Below are 13279 nucleotides of genomic sequence, written 5' to 3' on the forward strand. Positions count from 1 at the left end.
TCTCCAAGACCCGGTCTCTCCTCACAACATGTCCAAAGTATGTTAGACAGAGCCTCAGGATCCTTGCCTCCAAGGAGCCACCCGGTTTAACCCTTTCCAGGACAAATCTGTTTGTTTCCCTAGCAGTCCATGGTATTCTCAATGGGAAGAACCATAGTAACCTGAAATAACAGAAAAAGAAACACAACAAAATAACAAATGATAAAAGCAGGCCTGTTAATAATCACACATAATGTAAATGGATATAATACACCAACTAAAAGTAAAACATGGTTGCTCAATTTCTTTTTTTATCAATCTGTCCAAGTGTTCTACATCTGTCTGTCAGTCTAGATAGGATGTGCATTTCAAAGAATTTGTACATTTCCTCTGAGTATTCAAATTTATCAGAGTATAATTATGGGTTTTATTTCATCTGGTTCTACTGTGATGGCATCTCTATAATTTATTATTCAAGTTATTTGTTTCTTCTCTTTCTTTTCTTATGTTTGACAATGAACTGTCAATGTTACGACCTTTTCACACCAGCTCCTGAGCAGTTCATGAAAAGATACTTTCCAGAAAAAAACAACCAAAAAAAAAAAAAAAAACCCAAAAGAATCAAAAAGCCACCATGGCCCAGAGGGCTTTACAGCTAAATTCCACCAAACATTAAGAAAAGAGCTATCACAAATCCCACTTAAACTATATCAAGAAATAAGAAAAGAAGGAACACTCTGAGAGTCATTCTATGAAGCAACTAGAACTCTAAAACCAGGCAAAGACATTACAAAAAACAAAACCCTACAGACCAGTTGTTGTTCTCTTATAAATATAGATGTAAAAACTGTCAACAAAATCCTGGTCAAGAGTATCAAAACAATAATGATGCATCATGATCAAGTGGGATTTATAATAGGAATGAAGGTATGATTCAACATAAGAAAAACAAAGCACTTTTGAAAAACAAAAATTAAATGAGATGCACAGCACTCCCTCATCTCAAAACCTACTACACAGCTGTAATAACTAAAACACCATGGTACTGGTACAATGACAAACCAATGGAACAGAATCAAGAACCCAGAAATTAGCTCATCTATCTATGGGCATCATGATAGAAAGTGAGAAGACTGAGATTGTTAACACCTTCAGATTGCTTGGCTCCAGAGACAACACTTTTGGTACCAACAGCCAGGACATCAAAAAGTGAATTGCATTGGGGAAATCTATTGTCAGGGACCTTTCCAGAATGCTAAAGAGCAATGATGTCAGTTTGGAGACTAAGATGCACCTGATCCAGGCCATGGTCTTTGCTATGACTTGCTATGCATCAGAAATTTGGACAAGACTAAGGATGATAGAGAATTGATATTTTTGATTTGTGGTGCTGGAGAAGAGTTCATTTGGTTGTAGAAGGTGGAACCAAGTTGATTCTTGAAGATAAGGATTCTAAAGCTCCTTTCTGATATAGGTTGGGCCTTTTGCAAGGAGGTACCAGTCCTTGGAGAGAGACATCACGCTTGGGAAGGTAATAGGACAGGGCAGCAAAGGAAGACCTTCAATGAGATTAATTGATTCAATAATTGGGGTAATGAAAGTAGGTGTGTTGGAGACAATGAAGTTGGCTCAGGATAGAGCAGAGATCTGAGCTGTTTTATATAGGGTCACTATGAGTCTCAAAGCCTGGAAGCAGGAGTGGCATCCACTTCCGAAATGGCTTGCCTCCGGAAACTCTATCTATGAACAGTGCTCAGGCCTTTCATTCACAGGGTCGCTATGAGTCATCTACAATTCGATGGCACCTAACAACAACAACATGAGTTTCAAGTGATTTGATGACACTTAACAGCCAAAACATCTATGGGTAACTTGTATTCATCAAGGAAATGTTGTTGTTGTTTTTGTTGTTATGTGCCATCGAGTCGCTTGTGACTCATAGCAATCATGGTTTCCAGACTGACATTGTTGCTCTTCAGTACTCAGAGAGGTCCCTGACAGCAAACTTACCCAATGAAATTTGTCTTTTAATTTCCTGGTTGCTGGTGGCAAGAGTGTTGATTTTGGAGCCAAGACTGAAGCTGTTAACAATCTCAAACTTTTCACCGTCTATCATGATGCTGTCAATTGACCAGTGGTGAGAATCTTTGTTTCTTGATATTGAACTTCAACCCATATGTAAGGCTGCAGTCCTGACCTTCTAAGGCAAGCACTTCAGGTCCTCCTCAGTTTCTACAAGCAAAATTGTGTCATCTGTATAACGCAGATTGATGATGAGTCTTCCTCCAATCCTGATGTCACAGGTCTCCTCACAGAGCCCAGCTTCCAGGATAATCTGTTCTGCATATATATTGAAAAGGTATGAAGATAGGACCCACCCCTGGCATTCACCCTTACCGATTTTGAATCATGCAGTGTTTCCTTGCTCTGATCTAATGATTGCCTCCTAATCCAAGTATAGGTTTTGCATAAGCATGATCGTGTGTTCTGGGATTCTCATTTTTTTTATCCATTTTTAAAAATTTTATTAATTTTCATGAACATTTACAGAGACTTTGGATTTCTTTTAATTCATTGCTGCACTATTTTCTCTACTCTCCCACCCCAGTTCATTCCTCTTTTTTTTTCCTTGAAAGTCTGTTTTAATTATCCCATTGCCACAGTGCTTGTCAAAACCAGTTTTGATTAATCCCCTTTGTCAGTGTGACCTTTGCCATTCCCTATCACTCCTCCCTGAGAGAGATTTCACCCTGATTCATAAGGAGAAGGGAACAGCGTATTCTCTTAGCTACTTCCTGCTGAAAAGGGGCGCTGTAGGTTTCAGGGTGAAGATCTCTCACTGCTCTAAAGGGCCCCTTTGGCAATAGGAAACACGTAGACTATTGTGGAGATTGTTTTTGGAATTTAGATGCAGGGATTCTCATTCTTCTCAGAGGTAGCCACAGTAAGTTGTGATCCACAGAGTCAAATGCCTTTCTGCAGTCAATAAAACACAAATCGACATTCCTCTGGTACTCCTTGCTTTCAACCAAGATGCATCTGACATTAGCTCTAATATCCTTAGTACCACGGCCTCTTATAAACCCAGCTTGCATTTCTGGCAGTTCTATGTTGATGTGTTCTTCCAGTTATGGTGTTTAGTTTCTTTTGGTGTGGTGGGGTTTTTTTATAATTTTCACCAGAATCTTGCTTGCTTGTGATATTAATGATACTATTCGATAATTTCCACACTCTGTAAGATCACCTTTCTTTGGAATTTGGAACAAATAAAGATTTCTTCCAGTCAGTTGGCCAAATTCCTTAGCACAACTTGGTGAATACATTCAGATCAATGTCTGATTGTTGAAATATGTCAATTGGTATGCCGCCAATTCCTGAGGCCTTATTTTTTGCCAATTCTTTGAGAGAACCTTGAAATTTCATCACCACAGGCTCTTGCTTATATGTTGTTTCATTAAATTCTTCTGTGTCCACCAATTATTTTGATACAATGACTCCGTACACTCTTTCCATCTTCTTTTAATGTTTCCTGGATCATTTAATATTCTGCCCAATGTATTCTTAAGAATTACAACTTGAGTCTTGAATTCGTTCTTTAGTTCTTTCAGCTTAAGAAATGCTGAGCAAGTTTGGCCCTTTTGATTTTCTGTATCCAGTTCTTTGCACATTTCATTATAACACTTTGTCTTTTTCCGTTGTCTTTTGAAATATCTCTTCAGCTCCTTAATAACTGATTTCTTCCCTTTGATTTGGCGTCTTGGTGATCTAGTGCAATATTCATAGTCTCTTCTGACATCCATCTTGATCTTTTCCTCCTCCTCAAACAGAATGCAAAAATACTAAAAATAAAATATTGATAGTTTGTTATATTAAAATTAAGAGCATGAGTTTATGAAAATACATCATTAAGAAAAAAAATTATAAAAGCTATGTTTGTTTTTCAACAATAACATCAACAGAGAGAGAAAGAGAGAGAGAGATCAGCTGGCCCAGTGATGAGAAAACTATGTGACCAAGATCAAGGTGGGTGACTTTTAATCCACGGCCCTCAGGCCAGTCTTTGATTGTTTTTGTTCAGACATTCCTCTAGGCCACATAGCCCAGGTGTACAAGTTACCATCCTGCGGTAACTTGTGGTTGCTGTGAGGCTGAACACTGTGACACGGATGTGTCAAATGAGTTAATGGTTGGCTACCCAATGCGGACAGAGAGTGGGGTGGAGCTCCCCGATTGAAACAAGCGTGGAAGGAGGAGTGGCATCCACTTCCATAATACCTTGCCTCTGAAAACCCTGTGAACCTGGAAAGAAGGTGAAAGGCACCCAAGCGTAGAGGACTCTCTTTCATAGGGTCGCTATGAGTCGCCTGCAACTCGACAGCACTTAACAACAACAACAACAACAAAAACATGTCTGTTTTTATTCAAAAGCATTTGTGTAAATCATAACAAATTGTGGCTAATCTTGAGAAAGTGGGAATCCCAGAATACTTGATTATACTCATTAGAAACTAGTACTTGGACCAAGAAACTGTCCCCAAAATAGAGCAAGCAAACACTGCATGGTTCAAAATCAGGAAAGAAGTGTATCAGAGATGCATCCTTTCTCCATACATTTTCAATCTGTATACAGAACAGATAATTCAGGAGGCTGGGTGGCTTCAAGATTGGAGGAAGACTCATCAACAATCTGAGTTATTCAGATGGCACAACTTTGCTTGCTGAAAGTGAGAAAGATTTGAAGTGTTTTACAGAAGGTCAAGGACTGTAGTCTTCAATATGGATCAAAGCTCAACAACAAGGAGACAAAGATTCTCATGTCTGGGCCAATTGGCAGCACCATGATATATGAAGAGATTGAGATTGTCAACAATTTCACCTTGCTCATCTTCACAATTAAAACTATTGGCACTAGTATCCAGGAAATCAAAAGACTTCTCCAGAGTGCTAAAGAACAATGATGTCACTCTAGAGATCAAGGTGTGCCTGATTCAATCCATGGTATTTATAATTACTTGCTATACATCAGAAATCTTGACAGTGACTAAGGATGACAGAGAAGAATAGATGCCTTTGAGTGGTGGGCTGGATAAGAATATTGAACATACCATGGACTATCAATCCTTCTATCTTGGAGAATGAAACTAAGTTTGCCTCCTTCGAAGCAAGAATTTTGAAGTTCAGTCTCACATACTTTGGGCATGTGGCCCAGAGGGACCAGTTCTTGGAGAGGACATCATGTTCAGAAAGGTAGAGGGACAGCCCAGAAGAAGACCCTGCATGAGATGAATTGACATGGTAACTGGGGCAATGGGGGTAGGTGTGTTGGAGTCTGTGAGACTGGCTCAGGTTAGGATAGGATTCAAAGCTGTTGTCACGAGGAGTTGAGGAGTCGCTGGTGACTCGATGGCATATAGCAACAACAACACTACTCATTTTTTAACCAAAATGAAATAATTAGACTAAATTGAGATTTGCTGAAAAGCTATTCTTTTCTTTGCCTCCCTGGGACTTCGTGTTTGCTTAGCTGCAGAGTCAAATTGACACCTTTTCACAAACTCCTGTAATCTGGCTTTGTTAATTATTGAATGTCATACAAACTAAGTAATATTTCTTGTGGTCAAGCCAGGCTATTATATACAGCTCAAAGAAGTAAATATTAACACATCTGCCTTTTCTCTAAAGTGATCCCAAGATATTTCTTCATTGAAAGTCTATCAGAAGCAGAATTGTATGAAAGATTTTGGAGCTAGCCTTATGTAAAGTATCTCAGACAATGTAAAGGCATTTCGTTTAACAAGATGTTTAAAGGAAATGAGGTCCTGGCATGAAGATGACTTCAAAAAATTTCTGAAATATCTGTTTAAGGCTGTTTAAACATCCACCAGTGGTATTTATGACACTTGTTATTGGATTATTAAATACCTCTGCAGTTAGTTTGTGAAATCAATCATTATAAGCTTTTATACTCAATAATTCAGTAGAAACTCACTTCTCACCATTAATCCATTTTCTTTGTGATCTTAATCAAATGCTAAGCAAACCAACTGGATTACCATTTATTTCTTTATCCCCTGGACTATAAGCACATTTATCGGAAATTTAGTGAGAGCCATTGGTTCTCACTTACATAGTCTGGTGTGTCCCTGCATGTTAATGTAACTTTTTATTTTGTTTTGATTTGCTCCTCTTAACCTCATTCAAAAGCTTGAATGAAAGATTAAGCACTCTTAAGAAGTCCTTTGTAGAATTACAGAAGACCTCTTTAAAGAATTGAAAAATCAAAGATGTCACTTTGAAGAGTAAAATGTACCCGAACCAAGTCAAGGCATTTGAGAGATGAAAAATAAATAAGGAAAACCAAAGAAGAACTGGTGTTTTGATGAAAGTGCTAGCAAATAATATTGACTCTATAGGGAACTCTGGTGGCTTAGTGGTAAGAAGCTGTGTTGCAATCCCAGAGGCACACAGTCTGAATCCACTAGCTGCTATGAGGGATAGAAATGAGCATTCTCCTCTTGTGTGATTTACTATCTCTGAAAACTGCTGAAAGGTCAGTTATGAGTCAGGTTTAACTCCACGGCATGAAACAGCAACATATCATGAACTGCCAAAAGAACAATCAAGTTTGTTTTCAGACAATTCCAGTTGGAATGACCCTTACAATAAGAAGACAGAGACACATAATCACTTTTATTCTCAGCATGTTAAGAGATCCGGTGTGAAAAAAATGTGTACAAACTTTATACATAAACCAGAGTCCAAAAGAAGGCTGCATGGAGAGGGCCTGGGGGAAGGATTGTAAAATAATGGGGGAACTTTTCTTTTACTTTTTAAAGAGAAGAGTGTACTGGGGTGGTGGGCAGGAGAGGGGGTAAGGGGTGGACAGGGAGTAAAGTGCAACAATGAATGAATGGAAATAGTCTCTGTAAATTTTCATTAAAACTAATAAAAATTATTAAAAAGTAGATAATTCTTGAAGAAGGATGTCATGCTTGTGCCAATAGAAGGTGAATGAAAAAGAAGAAGATTCTCTATAAAATAGATTAGCACATCTGCAATAACAGGCTCATATAGTAACCATGGTGAGGATGGTACAGGAGTTGGAAATATTGTGTCTTGTTCTAGAAAGGGTTACCCTGAGTCAAAACTTGAAATTAACTAGATGCCATCTAACAACAACAATTAATACCCAGTTTAACAAACCACCAAAAACTAGACAAACTATAATGGACAGGGTATTTCAACAAGCACTTGTTGTTGTTGTTATGTGCCGTTGAGTCGCTTGCGACTCATAGTGACTCTATGTACAACAGCCCTAAACCCTGCTCTATCCTGTGCCAATCACATTGCCTCTGACACACCCATCCCGATTACCCCAGTCACTGAATCAATCCACCTCATAGAGGGCGTTCCCCTCCTGCGCTGTCCCTCTACTCTACCCAGCATAATGTCCCTCTCCAAAGACCTGTCTGTCCTTGCAACATGTCCAAAGTATGTCAGATGTAGCCCCAGAATCCTTGCCTCCAAGGAGTAGCCTGGTTTAACCCTCTCTAGGATGGATCTGTTTGTTTTCCTGGCAGTCCATGGTACATTCAATACTCTTCTCCAGCACCACAGCTCAAAGGCGTCAATTTTCCTTCTGTCCTCCCTAGTCATTGTCCAGCTCTCTGATGCATAACAAGTGATTGCAAAGACCATGGCCTGTATCAGGAGCACCTTTGTCTCCAAAGAGACACTGTTGCTCTTGAGTACTTTAGAGAGGTCCCTAATAGCAGACTTTCCCATCGAAATGTGCCTTTTAATTTCCTGGCTGCTGGTGCCAAGACTGTTGACTATGAAGCCAAGCAAACTAAAGCTGTGTACAATCTCAATCTCTTCACCATCCATCCTGATGCTGCCAATTGGTCCAGTAGAGAGAATCTTTGTCTTCTTGACATTGAGCCTCAGTCCATACTGAAGGCTGCAGACCTTCACCCTCTGCAGTAAGTGCATGAGGTCTTCCTCAGTTTCAGCGAGCAAGGTTGTGTCATCTGCATAACGGAGACTGTTGATAAGTGGAGAAAATACTAAAATTATCAAAGATTCTATTCTATCCAGAATCAATCCCAGTGGAATTAGCAGCAGAGAAAAGACCTATTAAATTTGTCAAATTTACTATAAAAGATATCTCTAATGTGTTACAAAACAAAGATGTGACTTGGAGGATTAAGGTACACCTCACCTAAGTCATGATATTTTCATTTATCTTATATGCATTTAAAAATGAGGAGATTTTTTTGCACTAACTTTGTAAATTACTATCTAACTTTGGAGGTACTAGAGAGCATTATGCTAAGCAAATTAACTCAGTCCCATAAGGACAAATATTGTATAAGACCATTATTGTAGAACGAGTACAAGAATCCAAGACGGGGTGGGGAGTGGAGGGGTGACTATGTATATGGGGGGGTGTTAATCATAGTATCATACAATTTGATGGGGGTGGTGAAGAAAATGGGAAAGATCCAATATGAAAAACAATGTATTGGAACTTTGTAAATAAACTAGTATAAAATTAAAATTGCTTTTAAAAATTAAGAAATGAACAAAAATAGTGGAAAAGAGTTAATGAGTCTGAACTAAAGTAATGGAAAAACAATTGAAATACTGTGGACTTCCTCAGTACTCTTCCATGAGAATTCAAGCTCAGGAAAAGGACATGGAATGAGAGATGTCTTTGCTGACATTAGATTAATATTGACTGAAAATTGGAAGTGTGTTTGTGTCTTATTGACAACATTTAACAAAAACAGATAAAGAGACTAGGAACATTTTACTATTAATCTAGAGACAGATAATAGAACTGTGAATGAAGAAGTAAAAGCAGTAGTAGAGATGGAAAGATTCAAGAATACTTATGATACAAATGCCACAGGATGGAGTAGATGTGGAGATGAAGGAGAACGAGGTGCTCAGAATAATCCAAATGCCTGGCTACTGTGCTATTCATTGTTATAAGAAAATTTAGAGAAGTAGACCTGGTAGCTTACTGAGATACGAAACTTTAGGAAAGTAGGTCTAGTTAAGGACTATTATGTACTCTGTTAGGATACCTGAAAAATATCAAGTAGAGATGTGCAAGGAGCAACTGAAGACAAGAAATGAAGGATCATTACGCTGCTCTGTATGCAATTTTTAGGCCTTTTTCTTTTACAAGCAACCTGCTGTTTAGCCAGTCTTTGGCTGGAACATCTGGAGATTTCAGAACTAGACAGCTAAAAAGTGGTACCACATACTGTTGCATTTCACAAAAGTTTGAGATTGTATTTTCTCAGTCATAGCTTAAAAGCAATGTTGTTAAATATATTTTGTTGAATTCAATTTATTCTTTTTATTTTTAGTGAAAGTACACAAATCACATTAATTTTTCATTCTATCATTCATAGATATTTTGTGTATATATATATATATATATATATATATATATATATATATATATATCACAACCCTGCTTGTTGAAACTGAAGAGGACCTGAAGCACCTGCTGCAGAGGGTCAAGGACTGCAGCCTACAATATGGATTGAGGCTCAATGTCAAGAAGACAAAGATTCTCACTACTGGACCAATTGGCAGCATCAGGATGGATGGTGAAGAGATTGAGATTGTACACAGCTTTAGTTTGCTTGGCTCCATAGTCAACTGTCTTGGCACCAGCAGCCAGGAAATTAAAAGGCGCATTGCCATGAGAAAGTCTGCTGTTAGGGACCTCTCCAAAGTATTGAAGAGCAATGGTGTCTCTCTGAAGACTAAGGTGCGTCTGATATAGGCCATGGTCTTCGCAATCACTTGTTATGCATCAGAGAGTTGGACAATGACCAAGGAGGATAGAAGGAGAATTGATGCCTTTGAGCTGTGGTGCTGGAGAAGAGTATTGAGAATACCATGGACTGCTAGGAAAACAAGCAGGTTTGTCCTGGAACGGGTTAAACTGGGTGGCTCCTTGGAGGCAAGGATTCTGAGGACTGGTCGTTAGAGAAGGACATCATGCTTGGGAGGGTGGAGGGACAGCACAGGAGAGGAAGGCCCTCTATGAGGTGGATTGATTCAGTGACTGGGATAATTGGGATGGGAGTGTCAGAAACAGTGCGATTGGCACAGGACAGAGCAGAGTTTAGGGCTGTTGTACATAGGGTCGCTATGAGTCGCAAGTGACTCGACCGCACATAACAACAAAAACATATCTATATAAGTACAAATTAATTTTATTTTGTGTATGTATAATTTTGTATATATATACATATAATTGTGATTTTGTGAAAGTTTGCAAAGATATTGGTCTTATTTCCCCCAATTCACTTTTTATTGCTTCTCCAGTTTCAGATTGGTAATTATCAAACACATAATATCTAATCATCTGTTCCCTTCAGAATGTCATTCCTTGCACATGTTCCAATGCATTGTTCATTGTATATATTCTTTTTTTCTCTGCCCCCTTCCATCCGCCAAATATATTCTATTGTTACTACAATGATCTTATGTAGTATTTTTTTCATTTTGTACCTGAAATACTCCACTCAACATCAGATAGATAAGCATTTTATTCAGAAGAGCAGACCATCAACTACTCACGTGCAAAAACAAACTGAAGCTAAAGAAAATTAAACCAAACTTTAACCTTAAGTCTATCCCACCTGAATTAAAAAACCATCTCAGGGACAAATTTAAGGCTTTGAACACTAATGAAGATCAAATGAGTTGTGGGAGTATATCAAGAGTATTATCCATGAAGAATGCAAAAGGTAATTACAAAGACAGATGAGGAAGAAAACACTGAGATAGATGTCAGAAGAGACACTGAATATTGATCGCACCTGGATGCTGAGAAGTCAAAACAAAGGGAAGAAAGCAGGAAGTTAAGGAGTTAAACATAAAACTATAGAGGGAAGCTTGGGAAAACAAAGCAAACTATTATAATGGAATGTGAAAAGAACTGAAGTCAGAACTCACTCAGGATTTCTTAAACTGAAGGAATTGATCCAGAAAGCATCAAAAGAATATGGAAGGAGCAGCACATAGAGATACTGTACCAAAAAAGAATTGGCTAACACAGAAGAATCATATGAAACAACATATGAGGAAGATCAAGCTGCTCTCAAGGAACTGGCAATAAAAAGGTCCAAGGAATTAATGAAATAGCAACTGACATATTTCAACAAACAGATGCAATCCTGAACATGCTTAGCAAGTTATGCCAAGGAATCTGGAAATCCACCACCAGGTCAACTCACTGGTAGAGATCCATGTTTATCCTGACAGAGTGTAGAAATTATCAAGCAACATCACTAATATCATATGCTATCCAAATTCTGCTGAAGATCATCCAAAAATGACTGGAATAGCACGTCAACAGAGGACTACCAGAAATATAAACTGAGTTTAGAAGAAGCCTTGGGACAAGGGACATCATAGTCAATTTCAGATGAATCCTTACCAACAGGAGAGAGTACCAGAGAAATGTTTATCTGTGTTTCATTGACTAAACAAAGGCATTTGACCATGTGGATCACAACAAATTGTGGCTAACCTTGAGAAGAGTAAGAATCCCAAAACATTTGGTTTTGCTCATGTGAAACCTAATCTTGAGTCAGGAAGCAGTCATCAAAACAAAGCAAAAAAACACTATATGTTACAAAATCAGTAAAGGAGTGTATCAGGGAGGCATCCTATTTCCATACCTTTTCAATATCTATGCAGAACAGACAAATCCATATCAGAACCAGATAAAATCAAAACCACAATGGGACACCATCTCACCACAGTACTAGTGGCAAAGATAATAAATATTGGAGAGGGTGTGAAGAGATAGGAACTCTCATACACTGTTGGTGGGATTGTGAAATCGTACAACCATTCTGGAAGGCAGTTTGACGTTTACTCAAAAGTTGAATATAGTAATTCAATATGACTCAGCTGTTCCACTGCTTGTAATATACCTTGAGGAAAACAGAACTGCGAGACAAATGGAGATTTGTATAACCATGCTCATAGCAGCCTTATTCACACTATCAAGAAAATAGAGCTGGCCAAATTGTCGATCAACAAATGAATGGATGGAGAAATTGTGGTACTTTCACATGCTGGAATACTACACAGCACTCAGAGGCAATGATTTTGAAAAATATTATATAATATGGAGAGTCTGGAATCATGACATTGAGTGAACTAACTCAGTTTCATAAAGATAAATATTGCATAAGACCGTTATTGTAAAAAGTAAAAGATTACTAGTAAGATGTGTACAAAAATCTAGGAGAGGAAGAGTTCAGAAGAGGAAAGCTGAGGTGGGTGGAAATCTCAATGTTACAGAGTTTGGTGGGGAGAGAGAGGGGGTGGAGGATTTAGTAGAGATCCATTGGAGACTTGAAAAGATGGGCTAATGGTGGGAATGGATCAATGGTGTTTAATTTTGCAAAACACAATGTATGGGAATGATCACATGAAAAACAATGTAAACAGAGGGATGTGTAAAACACAATGCATATAAACAAAGCGCAATGTATGCGAATTTTGTTTGAAAACCAATATAAAATGAAAATAACTTTAAAAAATAGCATTAAAGAAGATAAAAATGATTCTATGAACAACAGAGAAGTGCGAGTAGCTATAGTATTAGAGCTAGAGCTCAGGAAATAATAGAAATATGAGAAGCAGCTGCAAACAACCACTAATAATTGGAACATGGAATATAGAAAGCAGAAAGTTGTAAAAAAGGAAATGGAATGCATGAAAATCAATATTCTAGGCAGTAGTGAAATAAAATGCACTGGCATGGACCACTCTGAATTCAGCATAAGTAGTGTCTGATTTCCTTTCTAACATATGATCTACTATGATCTACAACATTTCAGAATAAAAAGCTGGGGAAGAATTGCTTTGCATTCATAACTATAAGGACATTCTCAAGATCTATTCTAAAGGACAATGTTAATAATATGACTATTATTCAAATCTATGCACCAACTAAAGTCAAAGAAGAGGAAATAGGATTTCTCCCAACTTTTTTTAGTTTTTTGTAAAGATGATCATATTGTCTTCTCTCATTATGAAAGTTTAAAATTGTTCATGCTTACTATATCTGTAAGTGAGGTAGCATAGTACCAGAACTTTAACTCTATCTTAAAGTCTTGTCGTGAATCTAGAATCTATGTCAAATCTTTTTTTCTTCATCAGTAGATTTAATTAAGTAAACCAGAAAATAAAAGCCACATTTGTAGAAAGATACTTAAAGTATAAATAATTCAAGAAATAATTACTTCCTAAA

The sequence above is a fragment of the Elephantulus edwardii genome, unplaced genomic scaffold (assembly GCF_000299155.1).
Source record: "Elephantulus edwardii isolate Elephantulus edwardi_28Jun2011 unplaced genomic scaffold, EleEdw1.0 scaffold00059, whole genome shotgun sequence".
Taxonomy (NCBI): domain Eukaryota; kingdom Metazoa; phylum Chordata; class Mammalia; order Macroscelidea; family Macroscelididae; genus Elephantulus; species Elephantulus edwardii.